We start from the raw sequence: 14,017 nt of genomic DNA, 5'->3' as shown, positions 1-14,017 counted from the left end.
GACTGTGAGTTCCAATCCCGCCTTAGGCATGAAAGCCAACTGGGTGACTTTGGGCCAATCATCAGGAGATTGTGAGTTCTGGTCCCGCTGGGTGACTTTGAGCCAGACATTCAATCTCAACCCAGCCCGGCTCATAGGGTTGTTGTTGTGGAGAAAGGAGGAAGATGAAGAAGAGTATTATAAAAGTTAATACCCTGTTTCTCCAACAATACGACCTCCCCCAATAGGATAGGCATGATATGAAATTAAGCCCCTCCCCCAAATTAAGGCCCATATTAAAACATGCAAAATGGGGGGAATGGTGGGGGGGGGCTTGCCGTTAGGAAGTACTTTTGTTGCACACCCGGATATGGTGCTGCCTGCGTTGACCCCGATACGAAGTGCCCCACCAACGCCAAGGTCAACATCCAAGCCGTCACCGCCCGCCCAAAGAAGCAAGGGGGGGGGAATTAAGTCACCCCCGAAAAGACGGCCTAGCCATTTTTTCGGGGCTCAAAAAAAAAAAAAAAAAAGACCCGGCCTTATTATATGAGAAACACGGTAGATGCAAGATAAAAATCAAATAAACAAACATTGGAATTCTTTAATGGAATACCCTTCCTACCTGACTGAGGTAATGGGATGAGGAGGATTTTATAGGCAACCTGGTCCTATGCCATGTACGGCTTTAAAGGTCACAGTCAACAGCTTGAATTGAACCCAGAAGCAAAGCAGCATCCAACGTGATTTATGCAGCAGAGGTGTTATATATATATGCAGTCCTTGGGGTACCCAAGATTACTCAGACTGCTTTTTTAACAGCTGAAGCTTCCGGTTACTTTTCAAGGGTAAATTAGAACAGCTTAGGTTAAACAAAAACAATTTTCTATTTATGGAAAGACAGATTTTTATTAAGTTCTGGAGCAAACAGGCTTGCATAAATATACATGCACACACGTGTTGGTGTGTGTGTGTTTCCTCTAACCTTTGGTTGCTGGATTGTAGTAAAAACAGAATTGATCCCACATGTTTGAGTCACGCAACCAGAATAAGAAAAGGCCTCCACAACTATTTTCCAAACAGTGATGATTCAAGCATTAGGAGTCAATATTTACAAAGAAAACAAACTAAATTTAAATAATGTTGCATTTTCTCCAATTGATCCTTATTATTAGCAACCTCCCTTACGAGCCCTGCATCCAAATAATGATTAAAATGCTTCCTTTAAAAAATAATAATCCAAGGGTGAAACCCATATACTGCATTAGCTTCCTTGGATAGGTGGAATTTGAGTTCCATTAAAAACACAAAAGTCAAAAAGTTATTCAATTTTCTCTTAGGCCAATATAGCAATGTTATAAGCCATCCAGATTCTTTGTGGCAGCAAACAAATTTAATAAATAAATAAATAAATAATAAATGCATCTTTATTTTGGTAATCAAAACAACGTATGAAATACGTGCATACATATATATTTGCCTCCATATGCATATGTTTGCAGAATTGGACTTCACAACTTCTGAAACCAAAGCTGGCTACCCTCTCATTTGCCTAAAGCAGACTGCATCTCCTAAACAAGGCATCTATTATTAATAATAATAAAATAATAATAATAATAATAATAATAATAATAATAATAATAATAATAATAATAATAATAATAATAATAATAGAAAATGATTGACTTGCAATTTTTGGATACTGTTCTTGGCAGGCTTGATGGGTGGAAAAGTACAATTCAGGTTTATAGTAAAACAAACAAAATTTAGAAAGTGATTAAACGTAGCTGAGAATGACCTAATTTAATGTGTGGGTGGATTTTTCTGTTCAAGAGACTGTGAAATATACAGAGTACAAAAAGTGCTCTGAATTCCAAAACACAGCATTACTGGATTGGGGGTTCCAAAAGGCAGAAGAATTTATTAGAAAAGGAAGTAAACAACCAGGGTGCTCAAATGCCTTTGGTGAGGGAGAGTGGGACTCCTGCTTGCCATTTTTTATTTAACCAATAAATAAATAACATTAATAATAACACTGGAGGACCACTTGAAACACCATCAGCATTGATAAATCAGTCAATCTTGGATTGATTTGCTTGTAATTTGTTCATTTGATGGTTCTGAGCCATCCAGAGTCCTTGAGAGTTGAGTGGCATACAAAGTTAAATAATTACACTGGCGAGATCCAGGAGAAGAGCCTTCTGTGCCATGGCACCTGCCTTCCATGGAGGACCTGTATACGGCATGAGTCAAAAAGAGGGCTGTGAAAATATTTACAGACCCCCTCACATCCCAGACACAAACTGTTTCAACTCCTTCCCTCAAAACGATGCTATAGAGCACTGCACACCAGAACAACCAGACACAAGAACAGTTTTTTCCCAAAAGCCATCACTCTGCTAAACAAATAATTCCCTCAACACTGTCCAACTATTTACAAAGTCTGCACTACTATTACTATTAATCTTCTCATCACTCCTTATCACCCATCCCCTCCCACTTGTGACTGTATGACTGTAACTTTGTTGCTTGTATCCTTACGATTTATATTGACTGTTTCCTAGTATGATTTGATTGCTTATTGTACCCTATGATTATTATTAAGTGTTGTACCTTATGATTCTCAACTCCTGACAAATGTATCTTTTCTTTTATGTATACTGAGAATATTTACACCAAGACAAATTCCTTGTGTGTCCAATCACACTTGGCCAATAAAGTATTCTATTCTATTCTATTCTATTCTATTCTATTCTATTCTATTCTATTCTATTCTATTCTATTCTATTCTATTCTATTCCATTCCATTCCATTCCATTCCATTCCATTCCATTCCATTCCATTCCTAAATCTAATTCTAATTCTAATTCTAATTCCAATTCCAATTCCAATTCTATTCTTTGGAACATATTCTTATTCCCTTTGGGTGAGATCTGCTCCCACCTCCTGACCTTCTATAAGAGCCTGAAGATGTGGCTCTGCCATTTGGCTTGGAGCCCTAATGGAGGCGTATCATGCTGGAGGAGGTTGATGGACCAAGAGAGGAGGGCCACCTCCCTTTCTCCCCATCCTGCTCCATCCCTCCCCAACTTTTAATTATAATTCAATTATCATGTTTATCTTTATTATTAGAAATATTTATTTTTATGGTTTTATTATTTTTAATGTTGTAAGATGCCCAGAGTCTGTTTGTGGGAAGATGGCTGGCAAACAAATTTAACAAGCAAGCAAACAAGCAAATAAATTTTAAACATAAAAAGAATGGTTGAAGGAATTGAGTATGTTTAGTTTAATGAACAGAAGGACTAGGGCAGGGGTGGCTAACCTTTTTGGGCTCCCATGCTGATAATTGCATGCACCAATAATCTGCATCTGTCATCATGTAACTGTGACTGATTTTACCATCTTTTTTGCAACAGTTATTAAGTGAATGAAGCAGTCAATAAGTGGATATGTTTTATGCCCATGGGTATTTTTTGTCAGAAATTGGAACTAAATTCTGGAGAAAAAAGCTTAATATCACAGTCATGTGACAACAAGATGCTGAGAAGAGCCATAAATGTAAGGTAGTTGTCAAGTGCCCCAAATCTGATTGCATTGTGGGAACTTCAAAGTCCAGTCGTACGAACCATCATAACTTCCAATACTTGCTAAGTGACTCATCGTTAAATGAGGACTACCTGTACATCCTGTCCTCCCAGGCTCTACCATGTGGTCTTTGCCCATCCTGCTCCCTGTTTTGCAGTTAGCTGCCCTGTGTGCCTTATTATTAGTACTGTGTATTCCATCTATTCCAGGGGTGTCAAACATGATTTCATTGAGGGCCGCATCAGGTTGTGTTTGACCTTGGGGGGCTGGATGGACGTGGCCAGCTCAACATCACTCATGTCGGGGGTACCTAAAGAGGCCGGAGTGCTCTGCCAGCGAAAATGGAGCTAGGGAGGACCACACACAACCCTCCTGACCTCCGGGTTTGCTGGCAGGGGGTTTCAGGAAGCCATTGCGGCCGAAAATGGAGCTCAGGAGGGCCTTCCCGAGCTCCATTTTCGCTGGCAGAGGCACCATGGGCTGGTCCTTCACTGTTTCCAGGGCGGTCCCGTGGGTCAGATCTAAGCACCCCATGGATTGGTTCTGGCCCACGGGCCTTGAGTTTGACCCCCTTGATCTATTCCATCCTTATTTCCTGCTATTCAAAATATGCTTGTTTTTCTAGTGTTCAAACCTGAATAATTACTATCCAAACGTATTAACTTTCATATGCCTGCCAAGAGACATGCAAGCAACAAAGTTAAAACTGTTTACTTAGCATATAATATTCCATAGTATAATTAATTTTGGAGCATTAGTTCCACTCCAGGGTTTAAATTCTCAAGAGTTCATTGAAAAATTTAACATTTTCTAAGCAATCCAATTGTTTTAGGCTACATAATCTAAAAATGAATGAATGAAATAACAGGTCAGTCAGACACAATATTATCCAGCAAGCTAACTGTAAATATACCCCATATTTTTGGCTAATGCATACATTACATCTACTTTGGGTCTATTACCTTACATTGCTAACAAGAAATACTGAATTTTCTAGAATTGCACTGAAGCCGTAGGCTGCAAAAAAAATAAAAAATCTTATAAATAATATAAGCATTTTTAATACCTCATCTTTTTATACACATGGTGTACCTGCTTTGTACAAACTTTAATTACAACCTTTTTTTTCTTTTTGGTTATTATTTGTTACATGATAAATCTTAACATGAATCTGAACAAAAGCAAACAACAGCAGCAGCAGCATTTAATAAGGGCTGTTTTACCCATACAAGTATGTCACTTGATTAAATCAGTCCTGACAGCCAAATATGTGGACTAATTTCCTTGAAACATAACCAGTTTTATATATTTTCATGGGTTGCCAGCTATGAAGTATAATAGAAACAGGTATTACAGAGTAGGAACACATTTTTTGGGGGAAAAAGAGTGCATATACACAGACATGTAGTTCTCAACTTAAGTCATTCGTTTAGTAACTGTTCAAAGTTACAATGGCATTAAAAAGGTGAATAACCACAGTGGTTAGGATGCAGTACTACAGGCTACTTCTGCTGACTGCCGGCTGCCTGCAGTTTGGCAGTCTGATTGTCACCAGCTCAAGGTTGACTCATCCTTCCATCCTTCCGAGGTCAGTAAAATGAGGAGGCAGATTGTTGGAGACAATATCTGTAAACTGCTTAGAGCGGGCTGTAAAGCACTATGAGACAGTATATAAGTCTAAGTGCTATTGCTGATGACTGTTTTTCACACTACAACCATTGCAGCATCTCCATGGTCACATGATCAAAATTTGGATGCTTGGCAACTGGCATGTGTTTATGAAACAAAGGACTGTCCTTAAAAGATGTAAGGTCATTCATGATAAAACAAAAAGGTTTTTGGAATGCAGGTATGAACATGAACCCTGATACAACTCATTAAAGCAGCTATGTCTTTTTTTTTTTTAAATCATATGGAGTCCCTTTGCAGCTATAGTACAATCCTGGGAAATGAGATGTTTGGTTTCAGGCACTGCAAACAGATGTTATGTTGGCAACTTTTCTTGCTCTGCCTTTTCCCTTCCACAGCACAACCTTAAAATGCAAGGCATCTGTGTCGTTCTTGTGGAGAAGTTATCCTTTGGGTTTTAGTGGTTGAATTTTACGTAACTTATCTGAAATTAGAACGGATCTCAGTTGTTAAATAATGCAACAAAATAATTTCTCTTCTGCCCTGAAATATATAGGTAGTCTTCACTTAGAGACCACTTGTTCAGTAACTGCTCGAAGATGGCTTTGAACAAGATGATTTATGATTGGTGCTTGAATTTGTAGCTGTCACAGCATCCTCACAATCAAGTGACGGAGTGTGATTCGGGCAGAAGGCAACTGGCATGTAATTATAATGGTTGCAAATGTTCCATGTCATGTGAGCACCATTTGTGACCATCACCACCAACAAGCAAAGTCAGCGGGGAAACTAGCAGGAGGTTGAAGATAGCAAGCAAGTGATATTGCACCTAATAACTATAATTGGAACTTCCAGAATTGCTACTGTTAAGTTGGCACAATTCTGTCATTTTTCACTTTATGGCGTATTGCTTAGGAATGGAGTTCCCAGGCTTAATTCATTGTTAATTGAGGACTATCTGCATTGCTGAGATGAAATAACAGCTTGGAGGAACAGGAAGTGAAACTCTCTGTGTGGTAGGATCTATTCAATTGGAAAATTCCTGGGCAAAGGATTACTTAATTCTAGAGCTGTTTGCACACTAGCAACATTTGCCCTCTTTTTGGATTTCCCAACCATCCTTGAAGTAATAAAAATATTATTATTATTCTTACACAGTATCATGGTTGCATGATTCTAGAAAACCCTGTAAGTCACTGTGGATGGGGTGTGGGTCCTGCAGAAGTGGAGGTCTTTTTGCATCAAGCTCTGGTTAGCAGACTTTTGAGTTCTAACAGTAACAGAAAGTCGATAAATGCCATATTGTACCTTAAGATTCTTTCATTTAGAAGAACAGGGGGGAAAGTCTCTTACTAATTAAATTGCTTTAAGCTTCGGCTGAGCTATTCAAAATCCAACCTTCTGTTTTCATCAAGGTAAAAGAGAAACAATAATGAAAGAAACAATAGTTGGAAAGGAAAGAGCTTGGGGCTTAGGAGACTTTTAATTGATTCATTATATGTCATCAAATTGTTCTTGACTCTTAGTAATCAGAGATAAGATTTTCTCCAGGATGATCTGTCCTTAAGCTGGCCCTTCAGGTTTTCCAATGAGACATCTATCGTCATTGGTTAACCTCTTCTTCTCATCTATGATTAGAATTAGCATTAAAACCTTCTCATTTATTAGACTGCCTCTCTCCAATTGTTTCTGTCCAACTGGCAAGATCTAACTAAGTTGAATCACCATGTTCTAGGTCAGGAGTGTCAAACTTTGAGGGCCAGATCAGCATTTACTTACTCTCCGTGGGCCGGGGGGGGGGATTAGAATTAGAAGAACTTTATTGTCATTGTACAAGTACAACGAAACTGTGGATGCACCCCAGCAACTGTTTGCAATACAATAAAACCAAAGCACTTTGACACCCGTTCTAGGTATTTTCAGCAAAACAAAGGCCCCTTGCGGGATTCCAAAGTCAGGTCTTCTTTGCTGCTGTCCTGAACCTATGGATAATCATTCCTCCCAAATCCTTAAGGTCCTGACCCTGTTGTCATTTAGAAAAAACTGAAGACAGGGCTTCAGGAGGAGCACGGATGACTGAGTGAAACACTGCTTTTTTGCAGTGGCCGAAATAGGAACTGGTGAAGGGCACAGCTCCTCAGAATTCCTCCTCAGATTAAGGAGAAGACAAGGATCACCCATATTGAGCTCGATACAGATTCTCCAGATTTGTTTATAAGTCAGGAGAGATGTCTTCTGCTTGATTTCTTAGAGGAAAAGCTTGAGTATAAAATTGAACTTTTAAATAAAAATAAAAATATAAATGTTAGTATTTCTGATAGTTTATTTCTTTATTTATCAAATTTATTGGCTGCCCAACTTATCTCAGGGTAACTCTGAGAGACTTATAATATTAAGTTCTTAATGGATTTTTGCTGATTAGAATGATCTGTTTTGTTTTGTACTTTGACTATGGATAAGGCATGAGATATGGGAAGAAGAGATTTTTTTAAAAAATTAAGTACTAGGGAAGGTGTTACAGGTTGTCCTCAACTTATGACTGCTAGCTTGATGGCAACCTGATGTTACAACAGCCTTGGAAAACTTGTGTTTGCACTTATGTCCATCATATCACCCCCACATCCACATAATTGCAATTTGGATGCTTGGCAATTGGCTCATGTTTACAGCCGGCTGCAGCTTCCTACAGTCACATGATTGTGATTTTCAAGTTTTGCTGATTTCTGCCAAAAAACACTACTGTAAAAATTGTTGTAAAATTGGGTCTGACTTAACTGCAACGACTTATGACACAATTTACAATTCCAATTGTGGTCATAAATCAAGGACTATGTGCAAACTAGTCAGATTGTTTATATTTGGGAGGTGGGTAGGTAGTTTGCATTAGTTTATCTTTGTATTTGCAAACTTTAATAAAATCATTGAAAATAAAAAAACTGCTTTGAAGATCAAAATGGGACAACTCAATACAGTCTACTTGCCATAGTCAACTTGTCACAGGACAGTTCAGCAAATACAAAAGTTTAATTAATTTCAACGGAACCGTGGCCAATAAGAATAAAATAAAGTCAATCCAGAAATGTAAAAGCTACAATCATTTTGACAAAAACACCATCACCGATAAAAGTAACCGAATGAAATGATTAATACATTTATTATTAAGAAAATTTCTCACAGCAAGTTGGCCACAGCAAAGTGACTGTGGAGAGTTGTCTATGGTGAGTTGTCCTAGACCCTTTGAACACTTAGCTCTTCCAGAAGATTCTAGGGTAGGATGATTTGGCACTGCTCAGTGAGTTACAAGGCACTGCTTTTTCTTGATGTAGGATGTGTTTGTGTGTATGTGTCGAAATACTCAAACATATATATCGTAGTATAGACACCTTTTCTTCCATTTTAAATGTTTATTATTGTTTTACATCAGTTACAGCTGCTTTGGCAAATGAGGAAACTAACACATAGATTAGATAAACAAGTTTAGGTATGTATGAATTGGGTAAGGAATTGCATTGTGTATTAGCTCATAGCAGCTACTGTTTCAACAGTAATCTTACTCCAATTAAAGCACTCTAGAAAGGCATCACATTTGTCATTGAATATGCAAAGATATATTTTCTAATGTGTGGAGAGGGTCTTATATATAATTCAGTGATCAGCGGGTTCCACCGATTCATTAATGGTGATCCCCAATGCCTCCTATACCACAAGAAGGCTATATACCAAATTGGCTCTCTCATTAAAAGTGGAAATTAGGGGAGGCACCTCAAAAGATATTGTACTGTTAAGAAAATTGAAAGTTCTTTAATTGATATGATTTGATCTTGTCTAGCTTTAGCTTTGTTTTGGTTTCAAATTACAGTCTATATCAGTGGCCATTTTGAGAAGACATTCTATAGTAGCAATCTCATTGTATTGTTGAACTATATTTCTAAAACATGAATTTGACATCTTATGAATAATGTTGGTTCTATCAAATCTGGGGCATGGCAAGAGCATATATTTTATGCAACTGCAACAAACTTAGTCTTTTGATTTTAAGGAATGGGTGCATGATATGAATTTTTGATCTATTCTGTAAAATAGACAAAAAGTTTAGGATCCCTGTGTCCTAAAAATGAGAAGATATCACAGTATGTTCTTTATGGCCTTGCTTTTTAACGTTGCCCTACTTTTTCTATAAGAATAGCTAAGTTGACTTCAAAATTACAGAAACTAAAAACGTGCATAGGTTCAATGCTTGCCCAATTCACATTGACATAAGCCAGGAGAATTCTTGTGGCTAGATATGCTCTTGATCGAAAAGTAGTACACTCTTTATCTGAGATGGTTGTTCTCTTCCACTGAAAGCACAGTTACAGAAAATCTCAATGTATTGTTGAACTCACATATGGGAGTGGGGAGGGAGGAGACACCTGCCTAGGCAGTCAGATCAACTCTGATGATCAATGGTGTGACAGATGTTGCAGCCAGATTGTCTTCACATCTGAGACTGGTAGCTGATGGCCTAAATCTTTGCAACGTAATCCAAATTGTCTGCCAAGACAAACCAAAAAGTGACGCAGCCTCATTGCCTCCGTCTGAATGAAATAAACAGTGTCTGCCTACACAGTTGTGCTTTGGCACCAACTGTTTGGTTGTGAAAAGTGCCAAGTGCGGGTGTGTCAGGAGGAATGCAGCAGCGCCTAAAGTTAAAATTAGGACCTTTATACTGTGCCTCTGTTTTATCTCGTGGATAAGCAACATATGTCAACAGTATTGGAATAAAGAGCTTGCCAGCTGGAGATTATGAAGAAACAACCAGCATCTGAAATATTGCTGTGTTCGACTGTTTCGGGTCTCTTTGGGAGCCAAAAGGCTAACAATTTTATTGTAGCTTCATTTTGGGGGCGTGGTGGTTATGATCATACCACCTGAATCCTTAACAGGGATAGTGGAAGTTGTAATCCTGGAGGCCAGTGGATTGAAAAGAAGCAGATTCTGATATATATTCTTTATCAGGTTCAGTTTTGCATATTTTTAAGAATAAGAAATCCAAAGCCTTCATCCTGGTCTAACACATCCTTTATTTAAATAGCCAACTAGATATCTTTGGAGTGCACACAAATGTTATCTCTTCAGTTGCGTCTAACTCTTGGCGATTCAATGGGCCAGGTGTCTTCCGATCTTGTACTTACTTCTTTGAGTTGTTCTATGTTCTGGCTGGTGTCAGCTTTGATGGTGTCTGTGATCTTTGTCGGCCTGGTTTCCTTTTACTGCTAACTCATCCAAACATAATTGCTTTCTCCAGTGAATCCCCCCACAAGACATGGCCAAAAAAAATGAGACACAGTTTTGTGTTTTTGTCTTCCAGTGACATGCCTGGTGTTTATGCGCTTCAATACTTGCTTGTTAGTCACCTTTGCTGTCCAAGGAATACGCAGAAGCCTCCTCCAGCACCATAGCTCAAATGAGTCGATTTTCTTCCTGTCTTACTTATTTAAGGCCCAACTTTCACAATCATAGCCAGGGTGAGAAGGACACAGCCTTCTCCCACTGTTATTCTCCCTCAACAGGTATTTGCAAGCATGCCGACAAGCTAGGAAGCAAGGTCTCAATAGGCCTGCCATTGGTGAATGTATGCACCCTTCTTTTAAAGCCGTTCAACTACTACCACGTTTTCTGCTAAAGAATTCAATGGATTACCAATAGAGGAGAATGTTTGTTGCTCAAAGTTGAATTGTGGGGTCCTTGCTGCTCTCTGATCTTGGCGTTTTTCTTGCAGATGTTTCATTACCAAACTAGGAAACATCACCAAACATCACCAACATCCAGAAATATCTGCAACACCACCACCCCCCAAGCTCAGAGAGCAGCAAGGACCCCACAATTCAACACATTAATTAGACCCATGGGAAGAAGTCCTCTCGGGAGGGCGGAGCTGGCGTCGCGACGATACAGCATGCAATCTCGGAGGTCTGAGATTGCAGCCGATATCTTTGCCCCTGGACGGTCCAAACGGACCTAAACCGGGAAGAAGTCCTCTCTTTGGTCTGTTTTAAATCTCCTTCCAAACAGCTTCATTGGATGGGCCTTGGTTCTAACATTTGGAGAAAGGAAACGTCTCCCTGCCATGTAGGTTTTTGCAATAATTGCTTTTTCTTCTCTTTCCAAATGTGAAGACCAGAACTAATTTTAAACTTTTGGCACAGTTTTTTTTTATGTTCCATTTTATTCTGCACATAAAAACTCAGAGATTCTGCTGAATCCAGCCAAGACTCGCCTCAGTCACCCATTATGATTCTTCCTGAGACCAACTAGATGTCTCTGGGATGCTCACAAGCAGGAGATGGACGTATTCCCCTCTCCCGTAGTTGTCCATGGAGATTCTCTCCCGTAATTGTCCTCCTGCAGCTGGTATTAAAATACATGTTGCTCTCATCCTTAAGGTAACTCCAAAATCTATTTTTTTAAAAAAATTTCATTCAATCATGTCCGATTCTCAGAGACTGCCTGGACAAGTCCCTGCAGTTTTCTTGGCAAGGTTTTTAAGAAGTGATTCACAGGGTCTTCTTTCTAAAGCTAAGAGAAAGTGACTGGCCCAAGGTCACCCAGCTGGCTTTATGCCCAAAGTGGGATGAGAAATCTCAGACTTTCTAGACTGATGCCTTAACCACTACATCAAACTGGCTCTTCTCAAGGTCTCTAGTCCATGATAAATCACTTCTCCATAAATTTTCCCCACCTCCTTTGAATTTCTCTAGATCAAGGGTCTTCAAACTTGGCAAGTTTAAGCCTTGTGGACTTCAACTCCCAGAATTCCTGAACTAACATGACTGGACGAGGAATTCTGAGGGTTGAAGTCCACAAGGCTTAAAGCTGTCAAGTTTGAAGACCCCTGCTCTAGATGATAAAGGAACTTATTAAACTTGTGTTTCCAACCTTGTGAATTCACCTAGCGCTGCATCAGAATCCTCCACAAAACTATGAATTATATTTTTATAGGTATAAAATAATTGTAAACCATTCTCTCCCGCTCTCTCTCATGTCCTTGTCACTTAAACAGAGGAAAGAAATAAAATATAATCCTACTGAAATAAATCCTTACTTATCCTTACTTACATATAAACCCTACTTATAAAACCTTAGTAAGACCACACCTGGAATACTGCATCCAGTTTTGGCCACCACATTACAAAAAAAGATGCTGAGACTTTGGAAAAAGTGCAAAGAACAGCAATTAAGATGATTAAGGGCTTGGAGACTAAAACATATGAATAACAATTGCAGGATTTGGGTATGGCCAGTCTAGAGAAAAGGAGGATTAGGGGTGACATGATAACAGTATTCCAGTATTTGAGGGGCTGCCACAAAGAACTTATTTTCCAAAGCATCAAAAGGGAAGACAAGAAACAATGGATGGAAACCAATCAAGGAAAGAAGCAACATAGAACTAAGGAGTGAGGACAATTAACCAGTGGAACAGCTTGCCTTCAGAAGTTGTTAGGTGCTTCATCCCTGGAGGTTTTTAAAGAAAAGACTGGACAGCTGCCTATCTGAAATGGTATAGGGTCTCCTGCTTGAGCAGTGGGTTGGACTAGAAGACCTCTAAGGTCCCTTCGAGCTCTGTTCCGATTGAAATTTATTCATTTCTTAATAAACTAATCTTCACAAGCCTGGACATAATAGGCAAATTTTAAGCTCATAATTAGATCCTGTGGAACCAGTTAGGGAAGGATCCATTCTTTCCAATACATCCATTTTGCATTTTAACTGCTATTATGTAGCACGTCCTTCTAAACAATTTCCCAATACTTTTACAGGTCCACTGGAAATAATACACTCTGTAATCCTTTCAGTTTAATATGCTATTAACGGCTAAAAGCTTTTAAATTTTATCACAGTTCTTAAAAAAAGAGTGTCCAACAATGATCCTGATGTAGACGATGCATCAAGTTTAATCTATTTGGTGTTAAAAAACAACAACCAATGATGCAATAGTTTATAGAAATCGAGTTTCAACTTTACTGCAAGATGTACTTGGAATCCTAAAATCTTCAAGCTGGAAAGAGCGGTGTGGAGTATTGATTTCAACTCCCTGCTCTCCGCAGGAAACTTCTCAGACAGACTGGGCATCCAGACTCTGCTTAAAGCTTCAGTGAAAGGAAGCCCACTCCTTCACTTGTGTTCCCTACACATACAAAGACACAAATATAGATTTCTGTGATGTCTGTACCCACATCTTTTTCTGCTCTTAAATATACAGGTAGTCCTCGACTTACGACCCCAGAATTTTGGTTGCTTAGCAAGGCGGTTGTTAAGAGAGACGTGCCTAATTTTATGACTTTTTTTTTGCCATGGTTATTCTGAAAATCACATGGCCATTAAGCAAATCCAGCTTTGCCTGTTGACATTACTTGTTCAAAGCTGGCTGGGAAGGTCACAAATGGTGATCATGGGACCAGGGGTGGGATTCTATTGGTTCGGACTGGTTCGGGTGAACCGGATGTTAAGTTTTCATCTGGTTTGCCGAACCGGTATTTCAACCGACTGGCAGGCCCTGCCCACCCAGACCCTCCCCTCCCAGGAGTTTCCACCTGATGCAGGTAAGTGTAGGGTCCGTGCAGAGGCTCTGGGAGGGGGAAAAAACGGCTCTTCCGGAAGTCTGGAAATGACCTGTTTCCGGCTTCTGGAATGTCTCCAGAGCCCAGGGGAGGCAGATTTCGCCCCCACAGAGTCCCAGGGGAGGCCTCCAGCCCATTGGGAGGGCAAAAAACGCCCCTCCCAGAAGTACCAGAAGTCCAGAAATGGGCCTGTTTCTGGCTTTCGGTGGGCTTCTAGAGCC

The 14,017-nt window shown here is 39.5% G+C and overlaps 1 protein-coding gene across 1 annotated transcript in view; it reads right to left on the bottom strand.

Moving 5' to 3' along the window:
* Window positions 1-14,017, bottom strand: part of CASTOR2 (cytosolic arginine sensor for mTORC1 subunit 2) — a 103,818-nt gene that overhangs the window by 24,657 nt on the left and 65,144 nt on the right. The gene's annotated exons all lie outside the window — the stretch shown is intronic.

This window comes from Notechis scutatus, chromosome 1, assembly GCF_049901735.1.
Source record: "Notechis scutatus isolate UNSWTSFEM ecotype Mainland chromosome 1, rNotScu1.2, whole genome shotgun sequence".
Lineage (NCBI taxonomy): Eukaryota > Metazoa > Chordata > Lepidosauria > Squamata > Elapidae > Notechis > Notechis scutatus.
Note: the sequence above shows the minus strand (reverse complement) of the source record. Positions and strands in the feature narration are given on the sequence as shown.